Source organism: Oncorhynchus masou, chromosome 11 (assembly GCF_036934945.1).
Source record: "Oncorhynchus masou masou isolate Uvic2021 chromosome 11, UVic_Omas_1.1, whole genome shotgun sequence".
Lineage (NCBI taxonomy): Eukaryota > Metazoa > Chordata > Actinopteri > Salmoniformes > Salmonidae > Oncorhynchus > Oncorhynchus masou.
Genome location: NC_088222.1, coordinates 56041516 through 56063914, shown reverse-complemented (window position 1 = coordinate 56063914; position 22399 = coordinate 56041516). Strand labels below are relative to the sequence as shown.

The window sequence follows — 22399 nt, the reverse complement described above, 5'->3', positions numbered from 1 at the left end:
TCCAATGCCTATCTCACAGATAGCCACCCTTTCTCATGCCCCAGACGAGTTGACCCCATTTCACATTCTGACATCCTCTCCAGAAAAAAATCACTTGTGGCCCAAGGATATTGCTAGGGAAACCCTGTTCTAGAGCTTACAGACCATCTCCAATTAATGTTTTTGAGTTTTGTGTAAATGCACAAAATCCTGACAAATTCTGAATCCATGTGTCTTCTAGACATATACAGTGGCTTGCGAAGGAATTCACCTCCCTTGGCATTTTTCCTATTTTGTTGCCTTACAACCTGGAATTTTTGGTGGGTTTGTATCATTTGATTTACACAACATGCCTACCACTTTGAATATGCAAAGTATTTTTTATTGTGACACTAACAACACATACGACAAAAAAAATAACTTGAGCATGCATAACTATTCAAATACAAAGTCAATACTTAGTAGAGCCACCTTTTGCAGCAATTACAGCTGCAAGTCTCTTGGGGTATGTCTCTATAAGCTTGGCACATCTTGTCATTGGGATTTTTGCTCATTCTTCAAGTCAAACTGTTCCAGCTCCTTCAAGCTGGATAGGTTCTGCTGGTGTACAGCAATCTTTAAGGCATACCACAGATTCTCAATTGGATTGAGGTCTGGGCTTTGACTAGGCCATTCCAAGACATTTGAATGTTTCCTTTTAAACCACCCGAGTGTTGCTTTAGCAGTATGCTTAGGGTCATTGTCCTGCTGCAAGGTGAAACACTATCCCAGTGTCAAATCTCTTGAAGACTGAAACAGGTTTCCCTCAAGAATTTCCCTGTATTTAACGCCATCCATCATTCCTTCAACTCTGACCAGTTTCCCAGTCTCTGCCGATGAAAAACATCCCTACAGCATGATGCTGCCATGGTGTTCACGGGGTGATGAGAGATGTTGGGTTTAGGCCAGACAGCATTTTCCATGACGATCAAAAAGCTCAATTTTAGTCTCATCTAACCAGAGTACCTTCTTCCATATGTTTGGGGAGTCTCCCACAATGCCTTTTGGCGAACACCAAACGCAATGGCTTTTTTTCTGGCCACTCTTCCATAAAGCCCAGCTCTGTGGAGTGTACAGCTTAAAGTGGTCCTATGGACAGATACTCCAATCTCCGCTGTGGAGCTTTGTAGCTCCTTCAGGGTTATCTTTGGTCTCTTTGTTGCCTCCCTGACTAATGCCCTCCTTGCCTGGCTTTTGAGTTTTGGTGGGCGGCCCTCTCTTGGCAGGATTGTTGTGGTGCCATATTCTTTCCATTTTGTAATAATGGATTTAATATGCTCTGTGGGATGTTCAAAGTTGTAGATATTTTGTTATAATCAAATCCTGATCTGTACCTGACAACAACTTTGTTCCTGACCTGTTTGGAGAGCTCCTTGGTCATAGAGTCGCTTGCTTGGTGGTGCCCCCTTGCTTAGTGGTGTTGCAGACTCTGGGGCCTTTCAGAACATATGTAGACACTGAGATCATGTGAGAGATCATGTGACACTTAGATGGCACACACGTGGACTTTATTTAATCTTTCAAGGGCAGGCATTCCACTAGCGGAACCCCTCGACAACATTCCACTGAAAAGGCAGCGCGCAAAATTCTAAAATATATTTTTTAAATATCTAACTTTCACACATTAACCTTTTTGGGATAGGGGGCAGCATTTTCACTTTTGGATGAATAGCGTGCCCAGAGTGAATTGCCTCCTACTCTGTCCCAGATGTTAATATAAGCATATTATTATTAGTATTGGACAGAAAACACTCTGAAGTTTCTAAAACTTATCAACCATCTTTAGATATCATATAAAGGAGGGGCCCATGAGACCTGTTTGAGTCAGTGGTCTGGCAGAGTGTCTCAGTCTCGTGTCGCGCTCCTGACAGAGTTAGCTCTCGTTCCAGTGCTTTTCTTCAGACATAGGAATTCTCCGGTTGGAACCTTATTGATGTTTTATGTTAAAAACATCCTAAAGATTGATTCCATACATCGTTTGACTTGTTTCTACGACCTGTAACGGAACTCTTCGAGTTTTTGTCTGGACGAAGTGCTCGCGCCTCATGAAGATGGATTACTGGGCTGAACACGCTAACAAAAAGTGGCTATTTGGACATAAACTATGGACTTTATGGAACAAATCAGTCATTTATTGTTGAACTGTGATTCCTGGGAGTGCCTTCTGATGAAGATCATTAAAGGTAAGTGAATATTTATAGTGTTATTTCTAACTTCTGTTGACTCCAAAATGCCGGATATTTCTCTGGCTGGATTGGGCTCTGAGCGCCGTACTCAGATTATGCTTTTTCTGCAATTTAAAAAAAAAATCTGACACAGCGGTTGCATCAAGGAGAAGTCTATCTTTAATTCTGTGAATAACAGTTGTATCTTTTATCAATGTTAATTATGAGTATTTCTGCAAAATCACCGGATGTTTAGGAATCAAAACGGAGAATATCCTAGCTCCATATATGAAATTAAGGACATTGGTATCTGGAGCATGTCGACTCCTACTCTATATCCGTAAATAAATAGATAAAGATATACCCTGATATTGAAAATTTTGCCCAGTGGTAAATTCAGGACACTGAAATTAGTATGATATCTTACATTTGGTATGGTTACATGAGATAGAAGGTTACTTAACCCTTTAACCTAACTCCTAACCCTTACCTTAACCCTCAACATATCATATGAATTGTAATTCGTAACATATCATACTAAATTCAGTGTCTCGAATTTACATACAGAATAATCAATCAATCAAATGAATTTATAAAGCCCTTTTTACATCAGCCGATGTACATCAGCTGTACAGAAACCCAGCCTAAAACCCCAAACAGCAAGCAATGTAGATGTAGAAGCTGGCTAGGAAAAACTCCCTAGAAAGGCCAATACTTAGGAAGAAAGCTAGAGAGGAACCAGGCTCTGAGGGGTGACCAGTCCTTTTCTGGCTGTGCCAGGTGGAGATTATAACAGAACATGGCCAAGATTTTCAAAGGTTCATAGATGACCAGCAGGGTCAAATATTAATAATCACAGTGGTTCTAGAGGGTGCAACAGGTCAGCACCTCAGGATTAAATGTCAGTTGGCTTTTCATAGCCGATCATTCAGAGTTAGAGACAGCAGTTGTGGTAGAGAGAGGGTCGAAAACAGCAGGTCCGGGATAAGGTAGCACGTCCAGTGAACAGGTCAGGGTTCCACAGCCGCATACAGAACAGTTGAAACGGGAGCAGCAGCATGACCAGGTGGACTCGGGATAGCAAGGAGTCATCAGGCTAGGTAGTCCTGAGGCATGGTCCTAGGGAAAGAGAGAGAGAGAGAGAGAGAGAGAGAGAGAGAGAGAGAGAGAAAAAAGAGAGATAATTAGAGAGAGTATACTTAAATTCACACAGGACACCAGATGAGACAAGAGAAATACTCCAGATTTAACAGACTGACCCTAGCCCCCGACACATAAACTATTGTAGCATAAATACCGGAGGCTGAGACAGGAGGGGTCGGGAGACACTATGGCCCTGTCTGACGATACCCCCAGACAGGGCCAAACAGGCAGGATATAACCCCACCCACTTTGCCAAAGCACAGCCCCCACACCATTAGAGGGATATCTTCAACCACCAACCTACTACCCTGAGACAATGCCGAGTAGAGCCCACAAACATCTATCCCACGGCACGAACCCGGCCAGGAAGATCACGTCAGTCTCTCAACCCACTCCAGTGAGGCACCCCTCCTCGGGACGGCATGGAAGAGCACCAGTAAGCCAGTGAATTAGCCACCGTAATAGGGTTATAAGCAGAGAATCCAAGTGGAGAGAGGGGAACCGGCCAGGCAGAGACAGCAAGGGTGGTTTGTCACTCCAGTGCCTTTCTGTTCACCTTCACACCCCTGGGCCAGACTACACTCAATCATAGGACCTACTGAAGAGATGAGTCTTCAATAAAGACCTAAAGTTTGAGACCGAGTCCGCATCTTTCACATGGATAGGCAGACCATTCCATAAAATTGAGCTCTGTAGGAGAAAGCCCTGCCTCCAGCTGTTTGCTTAGAAATTCTAGGGACAGTATGGAGGCATGCATCTTGTGACTGTAGCGTACGTGTGGGTATGTGCGGTAGGACCAAATTGGAGAGATAGGTAGGAGCAAGCCCATGTAATGCTTTGTAGGTTAGCAGTAAAACCTTGGAATCAGCCTTAGCCTTTAACATGAAGCCAGTAGAGAGAGTTAGTTGGAATAGGATCTAGTATGCAGCTTGAAGGTTTAGAGGCCAAGACTATTTTCATTAATGTGTCAAGAGATAATGTTAAAAAACTTGAGTGTCTCCCTTGATCCTAGGTCCTGGCAGTCTCAGGACAACTGGGTTTTAAAGAGGAGTCCATAATTTGCTTTCTAATGATCATGATCTTTTCCTCAAAGATGTTCATGAATTTATAATTTCTGAAGTGAAAGCCATCCTCTCTTGTGGAATGCTGCATTTTAGTTAGCTTTGTGACATTATCAAAAAATAATTTGGGATTGTTCTTATTCTCCTCAATTAAGTTGAAAAATTGGATGATTGAGCATCATTGAGGGCTCTTTGATAATGCACGGTTCTGTCTTTTCAAGCAAGTCAGAAGACTTTCAGTTTGGTGTAGTGTAATTTCCGTTCCAATTTTCTGGAGCTTGCTTCAGGGCTCTGGTATTTTCTATATACCAGGGAGCTAGTTTCTTATGACAAATGTTTTTTGTTTTTAGGGGTGCGACTGCATTTAGGGCATTACGCAAAGTTAAATTTAGTTTCTCAGTTTGGTGGTTAACCAATTGTTGTACTCCGACATCCTTGGGTATGTGGAGGGAGTCTGGAAGGGCATCTAGGAATCTCTGGGTTGTCTGAGAATTTATAGCACGGCTTTTGATGATCCTTGGTTGGGTTCTGAGCAGATTGTTTGTTGCGATTGCAAACGTAATAAAATGGTGGTCCGATAGTCCAGGATTATGAGGAAAAACATTAAGATCCACAATATTTATTCCACGGGACAAAACGAAGTCCAGAGTATGACCGTGGCAGTGAGTAGGTCCGGAGACATGTTGGACAGAACCCACAGTTGATGATGGCTATGAAAGCCTTTTGGAGTGGGTCTGTGGACTTTTCCATGTGAATATTAAAGTCACCAAAAATGTGAATAGTATCTGCCATGACCACAAGGTCCAATAGGAATTCAGGGAACTCAGTAAGGAACGCTGTATACGGCCCAGGACCCCTGTAAACAGTAGCTATAAAAAGGGACTGAGTAGGCTGCATAGATATCATGACTAGAAGATCAAAAGATGAAAACGCAGTTATTTAATTTTTTGTATATCCAAATTTGCTAACGTAAATGTTAGCAACACCTCCGCCTTTGCGGGATGCACAGGGATATGGTCACTAGTGTAACCAGGAGGAGAGGCCTCATTTACCACAGTAAATTCATCAGGCTTAAACCACGTTTCAGGAAGGGCCAATCACATCAAGATTATGATCAGTGATTAGTTCATTGACTATAACTGCCTTGGAAGTGACAGATCTAACATTAAGTAGCCCTATTTTGAGAGGTATCACAATCTCTTTCAATAATGACAGGAATTGAGGAGGTCTTTATTCCAGTGAGATTGCTAAGGCGAACACCGCCATGTTTAGTTTTTCCCAACCTAGATCGAGGCACAGACACAGTCTCAATGGGGATAGCTGAGCGGACTACACTGACTATGCTAGTGGCAGACTCCACTATGCTGGCATGGTGGCTAATAGCCTGCTACCTGGTCTGCACCCGATCTCATTGTGGAGCTATAGGAGTTAGAGCCCTGTCTATGTTCACAGATAAGATGAGAGCACCCCTCCAGCTAGGATGGAGTACGTCAATCCTCAGCAGGCCAGGCTTTTTCCTGCTTGTGGGTGAGTCCCAATAAGAGGGCCAATTATCTACAAATTCTATATTTTGGGAGGGGCAGAAACAGTTTTCAACCAGCAATTGAGTTGTGAGACTGCTGTAGAGCTCATCACTCCCCCTGACTGGAAATGCACTGAGACCATGGTTGTGGATAACTTTCAAAGCACAGCTTAAAAAATTCACCTTCAACATAATTACATGTATTATTTTGTATTTTACCTCCAATTTCAATCTTGTCTCATCGCTTCAACTCCCCAACAGGCTAAGGAGGTGAAGGTTGAGTCATGCGTCCTCTGAAACATGACCTGCCAAACCACGTTTCTTAACACCCGCCCACTTTAGGCAGAAGCCAGCTGCACCAATGTGTCAGAGGAAACACTGTTCAACTGAAGACCAAGGTCAGCCTGCAGGCGCCCAGTCCTCCACAAGGAGTCGCTGGAGAGCACAATGTGTCAAGTAAAGTCCCCCTGGCCAAGCCCTCCCATAACCCAAACGATGCTGGGCCAATTGTGTGGCGCCCTATGGAACTCCCGATCATGTCCAGTTGTGATACAGCCTCGGATTGAACCCGGGTCTGTAGTGACGCCTCAAGCACAGCAACGCAGAGCTTAGACCGCTGTACCACTCGGAAGGCCCCCTTCAAATACATTTGAATTTTACCTTTTGAACATTTCCACTACAAAATAATGCAACAGCTTGAAAAATAAAATTGCCTACGTTTGATAGGCTTTTTACAGAGATCTATTGTTGAATTACTGTCATAAACTAAATGTACCATTGCGTAAATTCTATCAGTAAATAGGCACTGAAACTACCTAGAGGACTTCACCTATTTCTAACAGTTGTATGTGTGTGTGTAAGCAAGTTCAATGTACTTAGTAGATACAGTCAGTCATCACGCAATGAAGCTCTCTATAACCATCAAAATGACACTGATCAAGTCTTTGGCTAGAGACAATACCCCCCCTTTTTATTTAACTAGGCAAGTCAGTTAAGAACAAACGGCCTAGGAACAGTGGGTTAACTGCCTTGTTCAGGGGCAGAATGACAGATTTGTACCTTGACAGCTGGGGGATTTGATGAGCAACCTTTACGGTTACTGGCCCAACGCTCTCACCACTAGGCTACCTGCTGCCCCATTTCACAAAAACTGGTTGAATCAATGTTGTTTCCACATTATTTCAACCCAAAAAATCTATGTGATGACATTGAATCTATGTGGAAAACTGATTGGATTTGCAAAAAGTCATCAACTTAAAGGAATTTAGTATTTTCTTCACCCAAATTTGAACCTAAATCCAATGACATGGATGTAAACCAGAACTACACGTTGAACTGACATCTGTGCCCAGTGGGGACTTCATTGAACCAAGTTTTCAGTGGACACTTTCTGAAGCTCTGGTATAGTTCTGTGTCCTATGTCCTGTAAAAATTGAAAAGATGAACCAGTACTTCTGTGCTCCCATCTCCACTACATTATAGTAAGGCCGCATACAACAGTTTACAAATGGCATCAACTGGAGACTACTTGCCAAGGCAGGCTGATGATATGATATGACGTCCCCAGGGCTGAGCCCAGACAGACAATAGAGGACCCTTTCTCATAGCCTCCTTCAGATTAACACATTCCTCAGGACCTTCTGTTTTGACAGGTGTCCAGTGCTAAAGCCCGTACTAAAACTCCAGACCGAAAACCAGATTTTTATCTTGTTCTTCTGATCATGGCTAATATCAACGCGGATGTCAGAAACACTTGCAGACTTCCCAGACACTCACCGCTGCCATTCTCATACCGAGTAGAACGGTTCTTTGGAAAGTACCCTATAAAAATGCATATCTAGAAGTCATTTAGGTACACTATACAGTTGAAAGTCGGAAGTTTACATACACTTAGGTTGGAGTCATTTTTTCAACCACTCCACAAATTTATTGTTAACAAACTATAGTTTCGGCAAGTCGGTTAGGACATCTACTTTGTGCATGACACAAGTAATATTCCCAAAAATTGCTTACAGACAGATTATTTCACTAATAATTCACTGTATCACAATTCCAGTGGGTAAGAAGTTTACATACACTAAGTTGACTGTGCCTTTAAACAGCTTGGAAAATTCCAGAAAATGATGTCATGGCTTTAGAAGCTTCTGATAGGCTAATTGACATCATTTGAGTCAATTGGAGGTGTACCTGTGGATGAATTTCAAGGCCGACCTTCAAACTCAGTGCCTCTTTGCTTGACATGATGGGAAAATCAAAAGAAATCAGCCAAGACCTCAGAATGAAAAGATTGTTCATCTTTGGGAGCAATTTCCAAATGCCTGAACGTACCATGTTCATCTGTACAAACAATAGTACGCAAGTATAAACACCATGGGACCACACAGCCATCATACCGCTCAGGAAGGAGACGTGTTCTGTCTCCTAGAGATGAATGTACTTTGGTGCAATAAGTGCAAATCAATTTCAGAACTACATCAAAGGACCTTGTGAAGATGCTGGAGGAAACAGGTACAAAGTATCTATATTCACAGTCAAACGAGTCCTAATATCAACATAACCCGAAAGGCCGCTCAGCAAGGAAGAAGCCACTGCTCCAATTGGAGTGGCCATCACAAAGCCTTGACCTCAATTCTAAAGAAATTTTGTGGGCAGAACTGAAAAAACGTGTGCGAGCAAGGAGGCCTACAAACCTAACTCGTGTTACACCAGCTCTGTCAGGAGGAATGGATCAAAATTCACCCAATTTATTGTGGGAAGCTTGTGGAAGGCTACCCAAAACATTTGACTCAAGTGAAAGAATTTAAAGGCAATGTTACCAAATACTAATTGAGTGTATGTAAACTTCTGACCCACTGGGAATGTGATGAAAGAAATAATAGCTGAAATAAATCATTCTCTCTACTATTATTCTGACATTTCACATTCTTAAAATAAAGTGTTGATCCTAACTGACCTAAGACAGGATTTTTTTTACTAGGATTAAATGTCAGGAATTATATACTTTACTCACCATGAATGGCGATAAGCGTTTACCCATCTATTTTTGTACCACTACATCACTGTCAATATCAATTTGTAAATGACAGAGCATGGTGTTATTTCTATCTGAAAAAATTAAGTAGATGTTGTTCCACTTGGAACACTGACACTTTACTTAATCTTATTCATTGTTTCATCGCGCACAGAGGTGGTGGAATTATGAGGGAAGTAAGTCAAGGTCAGAATACGGCTTATCTGTAAACACACCTCTGCCACACCTTAATTTATTTGATCTCCACCCCCAATGAGTGAATAGCATGTTATTATCAGATTTAAGTTCATGGGCAGAATACACGTACAGTGCCTTGCAAAAGTATTCGGCCCCCTTGAACTTTGCGACCTTTTGCCACATTTCAGGCTTCAAACATAAAGATATAAAACTGTATTTTTTTGTGAAGAATCAACAACAAGTGGGACACAATCATGAAGTGGAACGACATTTATTGGATATTTCAAACTTTTTTAACAAATCAAAAACTGAAAATTTGGGCGTGCAAAATTATTCAGCCCCTTTACTTTCAGTGCAGCAAACTCTCTCCAGAAGTTCAGTGAGGATCTCTGAATGATCCAATGTTGACCTAAATGACTAATGATGATAAATACAATCCACCTGTGTGTAATCAAGTCTCCGTATAAATGCACCTGCACTGTGATAGTCTCAGAGGTCCGTTAAAAGCGCAGAGAGCAAGGCACTGTATAAAAGGGAATTATGCTCCTTTTTAACGCACTTAACTCGGGTTCAGAATTCCCAGAGTGCTTAACAAACATACAAATCTAAAGCTGCACAATACTGTATGTCATCTATGCTTATCTATTTAACTAAAATCTATTTTTGTTAAAGTGAGTTAAATAACCTAAGGCTATGTCTCGCAATTATCCACATAAAAGTAAGTAACCTCTAAAAGTAAGTACCAAAAACTCTTTTAAACGCTCCAAAATGAAACTCACGCATTCTCTCTCACATGTAAGCACACAACCCTCATGCACCTTGTTTTCTTATGTTCCTTTACCAGACAGATGTTTTTGGCAGCTCCATGCCACCCCGCCCTAAAGGCATAATTTCCTTTGACGCAGATTTCCTGTCTTGATTTTTTTTTCTCCTACAGTATTTTGTTTATGACATGGCCCGAGATAAGAGCGGAGTACAGGAGATGCTTGCAGTTTCTTAATTGGAAGCAGACCTCAATCACGTCCGTCTTTGGCTGTGACTCAAGTAGTGTTGAGTCACTGAACATCAGTCACCACTGAGTCAGGGGAGAGAGTATTGTTCATGTCAAACTGCACCACCCTTCTATTAAGGGATGGACTGGGCAATTCTAACACACCAGCCCTTTATTTTTATTTTTTTGAAGCCCCTTATTATCAAATTAATCATTTCTGCACTGAAGATCGACAAGCCCATCGGCCATTTGCCAGAATTGCCCTATGGCCAGTCCATCTCCACCTCTACAGTATACCTATCTCAAAGGGTGAGCAGCACGCTGAACATACCATGTCTCATGATACAATTTACTTTCAAATGGTGAGCTTCAAAGCATATACCTCCCTCTGGACAGTTTGTTAACACATCATTAACAAACTATCCAGAAGGGGCCTGGTCTCCGTGGGACACAAGGAAATTTCTAAGTTGATATTTTTATTTACAAAAGGGAAGTACAAATACAAAAGATTATACGGACAATAGCAAACCACTCATGTATACAAATAATGACTTGAGTTATGAATAAAACACCACCAAATAGTTTTATTTCACTCTTGAAGATCCAACGATCCCATGTTAAAGAGAGGTAGACACTCCTTTCCTGCTTTTCCCCCTGAAGCTGAAGTTGTCTAGTGAAGTCAGCCTGGGTTTAAAACTGTAATTATGATCAAACTGTTTAGATTTAGAGGTACATCATCCCAAAAAGCCTATTTATCTATAAAACCTGTACAAGGTGAAAATGACCCGAGTTAACTCTTGAAAGAGGCTGTAGGGAAGTTCAGTTACAAATTGTTCACGGCAAATGGATTGAATATTTCCTTAATGGTACTTATAGACATATGATGACAATAATCAATGAATGAATCCTTAGTTTTAGGTTGTGCCCCTTTCTGTCCAATGAGGTCATTTCTAGACAATATTTCTATCCATTTTAGGGGACACCTTTTGGCTTCGGTGCACCCACCCACAGAGGCAAACGTACTGTATAGCCTCTAAGAAAGACTGGTGGATTATGGCCATTGTTGATTAGTCATGTTTTTCAAATAGTGACTATTAAATTAAATCCTAGCACATGTGATTTGGCAGGATATTTAGATTCTTTAGCAGGCATTACTTTCCAGACTCCGGTAAAAGACCATAAAATGCCATGCAAAACAATAAACAGACAGATCCAACCTGGTTTTCATAAAGCGCAAGTTCTTGGACACACCTCAAAGAGAACAAACCAAATGTTTGGAATTGTGTTTTTTTGTTTTTCATGCAAACAACTGATTCATCAAGGAAAGCTAAGCGGCATATGGTTTGATTCCATTTTCCTGAATCTTCTTATTTGTGTTCCACCCTGTCACGTTCGTCATAACAATGAGGAGACCAAGGCGCAGCGTGGTAAGCGAACATAACTCTTTAATTAAAGGGCTATATAAATAAATTTGATTCGATTTGAAGCAATATGGCTAGTGCAGAAAAGGCAACGAAACATAGAATAACAACCTACAAACTATCCAAGGAATATGGCTACCTAAATATGGTCCCCAATCAGAGACAACGATAAACAGCTGCCTCTGATTGAGAACCAATCTAGGCAACCATAGACATATAAACACCTGGACTAGAAACCCCCATAAACATACAAAAACCCCTAGACAATACAAAAATGACACAAACCACCCTTGTCACACCCTGACCTAACCAAATAATAAAGAAAACAAAGATAACTAAGGTCAGGGCGTGACACACCCTCCCATCCCGATGTTTGAATATGGACCTGAGACGCACAAGAGCTGTCTGCTAGTAACTAGAAAGACTTAAAGATACTCGGGTAAAACATTTTCAGATGAAGTTTAGAATGAAACACTTCATTGCAGAAGCGTGTTTCAGTGAGTGTGGATAGGGGTTAAACCACATGAGGTCACCCTTGATCTCTCCCATGCTCCTTGGTGATAAAGAAGGGATGGGGTGAGGAGTGGTGAGATAAGGGATGAGTATGGGAGCTCTATGATATAATGCCATGAGTAAAGGAGCGCAAGGTTTGCTCTGCATGATTAATATGAATGTGTACATGTCTCCTCTCAGTCTGGCAACCTTATGAGAGGGAGGTAGTCAGAGCCAGGGGGCCCGGAGAGCAAGGAGCCAGGCACAGCAAAGGCTATGCACACACGCACAAGTACACATGCTTTCCTGACGTGAAACAGATGGGCAGTGTACCGAGTCATCATCAGTCACGGACTCAGAACCTTCTCCCGGTCACGCACTTGTAAGTACACTAATATGCCCACAGTGCACACACACACACTTCTCTCTCATTGCACTATACCGATGTAGGATCTTAATTTGAGCCAGTTTGCTACAGCAGGTAAATAATCCTACAGTAACAGGAAATGTAAATTATTATGGAGATTATAATTCATGGACATTTTTTGTAGGGGTTGATACATTTTTCACTAGGGCAAATCAAGTCTGAAATTAAGCTTTAGGTGCCTTTTTAAACCTTGAATACAAGTTTGCATTTCCTGCTACGTAGGAAAATTCTCAGCAACAAAAAAGAGTGATCAGATTAAGAACCTACATCTGTATAGGGAATAGGGCGCCATTGGAGACGCAGTCATCATCTCCCACTACAGAAACCCATTAACTTTTCTACCAGGTCTTGGGCGGATCCTTGAGCTTTCAGTACATTTTTCCCTTGTTCTTGAAATGTGGATGCGTCAAAAGTGGTCAGAGGCATTGCACTCTGCATTGGCTGCACGTCGCGCACGGATACTGCAGGTCAAACTGACTTAGTTATGTGGTGTGTTAGTCAGAGACAGGAAAGGAAGTGGGACTCTCCAATCACTGGCTGAGACTGTTACTGACAGAGCTTGTCATTCACTGAAGGCCTCGTTAGAGATGTTATGCTGAAATAGACCTCCGGTCAGAACTCTACCGCCTTTACTGTATTATGATGACTTGGAGCTGTAAATGGAAACAGATGCTGTCCTGCCCCTTAAAACAATTTCGCAAGGGCAATTAATACCAAATAGGGCGGACAACTAACCGACTGAAGACAAGTCAGTCCATAGAAAAATGTAACCCAACATGGTTACAAAAACAGGGAGTTTTCCAAAAAACATGTGCAACAGGAATCTTAGTAGGTGACAGCATGTAAGAAGTGCATAATAGCTTTTCTGAAGGTAACCAACTGTCTGCCGTTGGTGTAAAGGAATCTTGTAATCCATAGTACAGCAACGCTAACGATTCCTTTGCGTTACAGGCGAAAACGACACTTTTGGCTCTTGAGGTCATGAACCGCTACAGTACATAGTTGCGCTGGCTGATTACATTTACTAGACCATTTCTTAACAAATAGAGCCCAACATCCTTTTTTTGCACAGTCATGCCAGCCAGACAAAACATTATTACAGTCTAAACTCCTTTCTGTAGGCCCGTGGACCAATTTTTCCCCCCTAAAATGTACAGTGCTCTCCCTATTTATTGGGACAGTGAATCATTTAATTATGTTGGCTCTATACTTCAAAAGTTTGAAATCAAACAATGACTGAGGTTGAAGTACAGACTGTCAACTTTCATTTTAGGGTATTTTAATCCATATCGGGTGAACTGTTTAGAAATTACAGCAGAGTAGTAAAAAGTTAAGTATTTGGTCCCATATTCATTGCACACAATGACTACATCAAACTTGTTAGATGCATTTGCTGTTCGTTTTGGTTGTGTTTCAGATTATTTTGTGCCCAATAGAAATGAATGGTAAATAATGAATAAGTTAGAAGCACAAATATCATAACCCCCCAAAAATGCGAACCTCCCCTGTTATTGTAATGGGGAGAGGTTAGCATGTCTTGGAGGTATGATATAAAATGCTAACCTCCCCTGTTATTGTAATGGGGAGAGGTTAGCATGTCTTGGAGGTATGATATAAAATGCTAACCTCCCCTGTTATTGTAATGGGGAGAGGTTAGCATGTCTTGGAGGTATGATATAAAATGCTAACCTCCCCTGTTATTGTAATGGGGAGAGGTTAGCATGTCTTGGAGGTATGATATAAAATGCTAACCTCCCCTGTTATTATAATGGGGAGAGGTTAGCATGTCTTGGAGGTATGATATAAAATGCTAACCTCCCCTGTTATTGTAATGAACACCTTTAGTCTACCTAATTAACATGGTGAAGATCATACCAATTCCTCTAACTGCGTTTATACAAACGATCCACGCAATTGATCCGTTTATTTCACCAGCATTGCTCCGCTGTGAAAAACAGACTTGCTTTTTCATTTCATACGCTACGATGCCATAGCAGACACTCCCAGCGGAGTTGTGCATTCTCAATCCAGCATATGCACACACTGGATTTGGATTTAAGGCTAAATGGATGTGGATATGTCATCGAGAGCAACAATACCCAGATTTAGCAATTTAGAGATAGTTTGTGGGCAGAATTGTCACATACTTATGAAACATTGAGGAAGGGTGCTAATTAGATACACTTACAAAACTATGTGAAGTGCAGTGTGCAAGAAAGATGGATTGTTTTTACAAATTGGCAGCTGACATGTACAGGACCCCGCTGGACATAGTGCAGGACCCTGCTAGCAGTTCATAGATTAGTTAGGCAGCTCAGATTGGTCTCTATCTGCTCCTCAACCTAACAGTTGGCCCATACTGTATCCTCCCTTTAGTAGGTGTCCATAAGACCTTGGACATAAGGGAGAGGCATGCAATATCAAAACCAAGGACACGTGGTTAACCCCTTATTGTATACATTCAGGGTTTCCACAGGCTTTTTTTGTTGCCTGTTTTGCATGATATTTTGGCAATAATACGCGTCGCATATCAGTTTGCAAACAAAATGTAAAATAATAATAATTCAGTTAATATAAACATGGTTTCTTCTTCTCTTTCTTAGTAAGGCAGCTCCAAAATGCCTAAAATCACATTAGATCTACCATAGCTATGATTAGACTGATCATATCAACATCATACTTTCAAAATCTTAGCTAGCAGACGTCATCATGAATTAAGTCGACAATCTACTGGCAAATCCTTTTCAATCCTTGTCATATGAAGAGAAATTATAGATAAAATGTATCGGTGCTCATTGGCCATTGGACATAAACATTACACAACAAACGGGAAATTGCAAATTCAACAATGAGTGATTTGGAAGGAGTCAGTGGCTAACTGCAAGCGTTGCAAAGCAATCTCACGCCTGCGAGTCAGTGGAGGGGTGTGTAGTCGAAAGTCTGGGTTTAAGGGTCTCTTTTCCAAGCTTAAATGGATAAACATTCAGCATTGGCCATTCAGCATTGGCCATGCTGTCAATCCAGCATGATTTATGCCGTGTTCAAACCAACTCAGAGCTGGGAAATCTCAGACTTCAGTGAGTTCAAGACAACTGGGAACTTGGGGAAAAAATAAGCTCAGACTGGGAAAATACGCTTTGAACGGTCATCCAACTCGAAAATTAGGCTTGTTTCGCTGCGAGACCAGGCTCGCTGATAGCCAGGTAAAGCAGTGGTAAGGATTCGCTCCATGGTGCTGAAAAGAAAGCTCTGCTTTTGACAGATTTATGTAGGTGTAACAGGGTTGGTTATGTTTCCACTTGCCTCTAAAGAAATGTGTATTTCATGTTCAAGCATTCTTATTGGTTAGTTCAATTCCGATGACAATAAGGCGTGTTGTTATTGGCCCCGCTTGCAGATAGGGGGAGATCGCAAACGTCAGATCTCTCCAGTATGAAAATATGCTGCAAGGGTTAGGTCACAATCTGAATACTGTATTCTATGTTTATATTTTACAATGTGTACAATACAAGTTTGCTGTACATTCCTGATTCATACATGTGTGGGTATATGGTACCTGTTAGGGATTGAGGGGCTTTCTGGGATGTAATTTCAGTATATGATTGCTGTATATAAGTGTGTTAGCTAGCATGCACTGACGTAATGGTCACATAAGCTCACTGCTAATTTGACCATTGACAGCCATGAACATCATTAAGCCCCGCACAACCAACGTGCCGTTTCCTATTTAACTACAAGTATTTACAAGGTATATTTTGTATTGTATTTTGTTTATGCCCAGTATGAAAAATGTGATGCAAGGGATTTTACCAGACAGCCATCAACACCATTAAGACCTGCACAACTAATGTGCTGTTTCCTATTCAACTACAGATAATAAATAATGCTCAACTGGGGTGATTTCTTTGAACACAAAGCAAGGAGAGTACAATTAGCATCTGTTACATAACTAACAGTTTGTGGGCACCTTTACAGTGCAATTAATGTATTGTTTAATGTTGTGTAGTGGCTTTGCTGGCATGCATCTAAAACATGTTTGGGGAGTTTGCCCCACAAGATTTACATGCTAAAATCGCCACTGCTTACTGTAACACTTAAAAGGCTGCAAAAAAATAACTGAGGTAAAAACTTTGCTAAAACACCAGTCAATTAAGACCAAATTAGCTGACCAATCAGAACACTCATAATTACACACGACTGCAATGCTTGAATGGGTGGAAAAGTACGAGGAACTGGATGGTTTGGTAAATGTCTGAAAGAAACATACACAAAACAACTTGCTCTTAAAAAAATACTTGAATAAATGTGCAACAAATAAATATCGTACCATGAAGTGGCTCCTTAATGTTTTTGACAGCGGTCTTAAGGCATACAATGACCAACATGGAAATATTTTGAACACTCAATCGATATAGAACACACTTTGTGCTCTGTCATAGTTCACTGAAGCGCTGTGCCATTGACATGTTGCTTTTCTTTCACTCGTACTGTCCCTAACTTTGTTCCACTATGCTATTCACTAGAAGTAAATGTTACACCCACTATCTGTCTATGTAGAATGTACCGACCCTATGTCTGTGGCCTTTATTGAGTGTGTGGGAGAGGGGGAACCTGATGGCATTTCTCACATAGGGAAGGACAGCAAATGCTATGAGGGGACTTCCTTATTGTTAACTCAATGGCACCCTATTCCCTACATAGTGCACAACTTTTGACCAGGGCCCATAGACAAGGAAATACACACAAAACCTTATCAGTGTTTTGTTAATTGTCATGTTTTGTGTTTTTTTTTTGTGGACTGCTGACTGTCTGACCTCTTACAACCTCAGAATATATGACAGTGAGGAGCTGAGTCTGTCTCTGGGAGGGAACATGAGAAACCAAGAGGTCAAAGGTGACCTTCAGACAGAGTTATTTATGCCCTCTGCTGTTTCCCTTCCCAGGCAGACTAGCTTTGGCCCTTTTTTTTTGCCGTTCTTCAGCAAATGCTTTCCAGAGGTCATTCCACCCCCACCCCCCCCTCCACTCCATCTTCCTTTCCTCCTCATCCTTCCCTTACTTTCCCTCCAACTCCTCCCTCTCCTTGACTTTATCTCCCTTCCTCCTCTTCCTCTCCCCTCCTGACCCCTTACCCTCCTCCTCTCCCCATCCTCCTGATTTCCCTGTTTTCCTCCTCTCCCCCCCTCTCTGTTCACTGTGGGAGTGCAGTATAGCACAGCCTCATTCCGGTAAAACAGCATGCTCTCTCTCTGACCAATCCAGGGCAGTCTGTGTTCAGCGGGGCAAAACTTATTCATTTAGAAAAATATTATATTGAACAAACATGCTTCTCTGACATGTAGTATAAAGAATCATGTCACCTTATTTATTACATTTCTAACTGTGAAATTCCACAACGTTTGCTTACTGAAAGTAGACTAAAAGAGTTTGCTACAGAGAGCCTCAATGTTGGATCAACATGGGTTTGAGGCCTTTAAACATTATAGGCATTGACACACTGTCTGATAATGGTTAGCCGTTAATAGACTGTGTTATAAAATGGGCGCTACACTAGCTGTCCACGCTGATGAGGTATAAAACGTTTAACTTTATCTTGAATGCAGATGGCTTCGGTTGCTCTGTCCGGCAACGTGTCTCATTTACTTGGAATCACCATAAATCAGGACGTGTTATAACAATAATATTTCAATTGGAGCAGTAAAGTGATAAAAAACCCAGAAAAATACTTTTAAAATGCCCTGTGGATATGTTTACCTCACCAGCCCAGTACATGTCGGTCACAGATGTTGGCATACACTTCACATGTTGACAAGAACCTTGGTGGTGTTCCTTTTTTTAATGATATATCGGAGAAGATGGGCGTTGCCACCTAGCAGCATGCTCACAGAAATACACAAATATTCAAATACACACACACACACACACACAAACAAACATACTAAACCAAATAAATAATATTTACACAACTACTACAAAGCTATGAGTTACAGCTGGAAATTCCTTCAAAGAGGGGACATAAATTAATCTGCTGACCCCAGCGAAATCTCAATCTACATAGAACACAGGCAGGCCCTTGGTTTATCACACACACACAAACACACACAAGGTCTGGGATTCATTTCCATTTAAAATCATTCCTATCCCGGTTATACCATGCAAATAAAGCAAGTGGAGGAGAGAGTGGGAGAGGAAGAAAGAAAGAGAAAAAGAGAGGGCCAGATGAGGGTTTAGTGTGTCTCTTTCACCCGGGTGAGTCAGCGAAGCGAGGAAAGCCGTGTCACACACTGGGACTTGGCACATTCATCACAGCTTGAGGAGTGACCGCGGGGGGCAAGAGGGGGAACGGTAAGTCAGCTTGCCCCTCAATAGAGCCACACTTCCTAAGGGTCACTTCCAACCATGTCTGGGCTGCCGGCTGGATCCCAGCCCCAAGAGGACATGCTCAACCCTCAACCCAGGATATCACTTCCAAAGCAGGGGAGAGGCAGACCAAAAGCGGGCCAGGTCAGTGCATACAAGGATACCCAAAGAAAGACGCTCCTCTAAGCCTGGACAAACATCGATATGAGGGTACAAAAATGGTGACACTCCCGAATCTACCAGGGAGAGAACCACAGCAGATGAATACAGGGTGGGATATCATATCCGGGTCTGAATACATCAAGAGTCTCAGAGTAGGAGTCCACCCTGTCCATGTGGTCTTATTAGTTGTGATTTAAAAATAAAATCTGACCCTAAATCAGACACTTGATACATACAGCCCCAGATGGCCAGTCATCTCCCCCCACAGACACCACAGTGAAAGTGTTAAAGCCCTGGGATAAGGTTAACCAGAAGTCTTACCACAAACCAGATTCTAGATCACCCATATACACTGAAGTTATACAACTGAGGTACAATGCATTTGGCACAATGGTTGTGATACAATGGAGTGTTTCTGCTTTCACAAAAGCAATGACACAAACATTGTGGAGAGACAGGACAATGTTTGTGTAAACTTGTTTATCAAATGCATTGTACATCAGATGTACAACCTGAATGTGTATATGAGGCCATTGAGGAGCAAACCAGAGCAGGATAAACTGAACTCACTCCCCTAATGAATAAATCCAAAGACAAACACTAAACTTTTGACTACTTTAGTTGATTTGATACATACAGCCCCAGATATCCAGTCATCTCCCCCCACAGACACCACAGTGAAAGTGTTAAAGCCATGGGATAAGGTTAACCAGAAGTCTTACCACAAACCAGATTCTAGATCACCCATATATACAAACACTAAACTTTTGACTACTTTAGTACACACAGGTGAAATTTCCTAATACTTTTGGTCCCCTAAAATAAAGCGGTTCACCTGATATGGAGTCTGCACTTTAACCTCATAGCCATGGTATAATTTCAAATCTAAAGTGCTGGAGTACAGAACCAAAAGTAATCATAATAATGTGTCACTGTCCAAATACTTTTGTATCTTGTAGTGAACCGAAGCTAAATGATCTGAACCTAAAGAAAAATTATCTATGTGCAAGTGAAATAAATGCACACTACTGAGCTAAGCCAAACCGAACAAGCCACACTGTATTGGGCTGGCCTGGTTACGCATCAACCAGAGTTGCTGGAATCATACTGGAAAGGACAAATTGAAATGAAAATATCTGAGCCAGTACAGTACAGTAAGGTCAGCGCGGTTAGGTAAAATATTGAGGCAACCCTTTAGGCTGCCAAGAATGCTTGCTTGCCCCAATGCTGAGGTAGGGAGCGGAGTTGAGTGGTTGTGTTAAAGTTGTGGTCACACTAGTCGATATGTGGTGGCAAAGTCCTATAATACACAGAGGTTTGGGAGCCTGAACCACAAGCATGGCAGTGGAAGTGCTCTCAGTTCCTCTTTTATGAAGTTATATTCAGCAGTTGAAAATAACTTTGTATTCAATGGAAAAATGGTATTCAATGGAATAAATTGGAACAGGGTTCAGATAGAGTGGATACTAAATGACATTCATCATGACCAAACAAATAGTTCAATCAGCTTTTGATATGACATCCCACAAGGGGCTTCCCGTGTGACCTCACTTCCTTATCTCTCTTAAGCCTTGTTTACGCTGCAGGCCTTAATGCTCAATTAAGTTTGGTTTTTCATATCCGTTTTGGAATACTGACTGTCCAAACAGCAAGTTACATGTGACCAAATCGGATGTGTGTGTTCAGACAGCAGTCATTTGCTGCCATGGCTACGCTAATAGTAATGACAGGTGTGTGCACAGTGGTGGAGGCTGATTGGTGGTGGTGCCTGCCAAGCTAAGGTTCCTGCCATGGATGTTTCTCAGCTGCTTTGAATGTTCAAAATCATAGTGTAATAAACACTTTTAAAGCCTCAAAAAAGGATAAGATGATACAACTTTCACAACAAGTCATTTTTGGTGAGCCACAGCAATCAACTAGCTAGCTAGGTAGCTGTTTAACTTTAAATGCGTGGGGGAAAGATCCCGAATCTCCTCATTATCCCTCAACAAAATTGTTTAAATGTGCATTTCACACTGTTGATGTAAAAATCGGAGTATAATGCTTGTATAGGTGTAAACCTCAATACATGTTTATGTCATCGTCACCATTCAACTGCATTACAGTTCAAAATGACTGATTACGACCACCGATTTGTCTATGCTACCAATTTATACAAATGGGAGTTCGCATTTAGCGGTCACTTCTTCTAAACCTGTAAAGGGACTACTTTTAAATGTTATGCAGCAAAAAACAGCCAAATATATCCAAATTGTATTTTAGCAACCACATTGCGGGCCTGTTACAACACATCAATTATGACAGATTTGACAAATATCCACTTTGTAATTAAACCTGGATGAACTGTGCTCTTTCTGTTTCTGTAAGACAGATTCAAAATCACCACAGTTTAGCTTCTGTCCCTCTCCTTGCCCCTACCTGGATTTGAACCAGGGACCCTCTGCGCACATCTACAGCTGCCTCCCATGAAATATTGTTACCCATCGCTCCAAGAAAGCCGCGGCCCTTGCAGAGCAAGAGGAACAACTACTTCAAGGTCTCAGAGCGAGTGAAGTCACCACTTGAAACGCTATTAGCGCGCACCACCGCTAACTAGCTAGCCATTTCACATCGGTTACACTCACCCCTCTTTTGATCTCCTCCTTTTCCGCAGCAGCCAGTGATCCGGGTCCACAGCATCAATGTAACCGTATAGCTTCCGTCCCGCTCCTCCCTGGGCTCGAAGGTCACCAATTGAAACGCTATTAGCACGCATCCCGCTAACTAGCTAGCCATTTCACATCAGTTACATGTACTTACATACTTAGTTTTCCAAAGGCTTTGAGGCATGATTAGCATACTGCTAGGATTCATGTGAATTTTGGGTATCATTTAAAAAATGTATTTACAAAACAGGCGCTTGTCACATGTTCAGCCAGAACCACCTTTTGACTACTGATGTCATTTGTTAGCACACAATGCTGACCTCTCCTCAACAAAGTCAATGAGGGGAGAGCTAGTTGTAGGCCTACGTCATCCTGCCTTGGGTATACTCCCTGTGGAATACGCTTCAGTGATATCCGGATACGGAAAGTCCCCAGACTTACATGGGAAGATTTGCAGAAGCCCAGTGAGAGAGCGCAAAATCACCCTATGAACCAGTTGTACACTGATGCTCTGTGGGCTAGTTAGCACAATGGCAAGCCTCTAACCCAAATGGCTAATTACATAGCACTTAGCCCAACTATGTGGTGTAAACACTCACAAAACCTATATAGCTTGCCATTATACAATCCACACTATTATGGCACTATCATAAGGGTGCTGGTATCCACCGAAACTTCCAAACGTACACATACCTTAGGCTAGAAACTGTATGGCTTACATCTCGCCTCCACCACTTGCCACGAAGTTCTCAGTTGATGCTTTATTTTTACACCTATGATATGA

At 41.7% G+C, this 22399-nt stretch overlaps 1 long non-coding RNA gene across 1 annotated transcript; it reads right to left on the bottom strand.

The window, feature by feature from the left end:
- Window positions 1-3033: 3033 nt before the first annotated feature.
- Window positions 3034-22375, bottom strand: LOC135548860 (uncharacterized). Its single transcript, XR_010456897.1, has 3 exons — window positions 22309-22375; window positions 21595-21683; window positions 3034-3302 (listed from the first exon to the last, which is right to left on the bottom strand). It is a non-coding gene; the product is annotated as an uncharacterized LOC135548860 (long non-coding RNA).
- Between the last annotated feature and the right edge of the window lie 24 nt (window positions 22376-22399).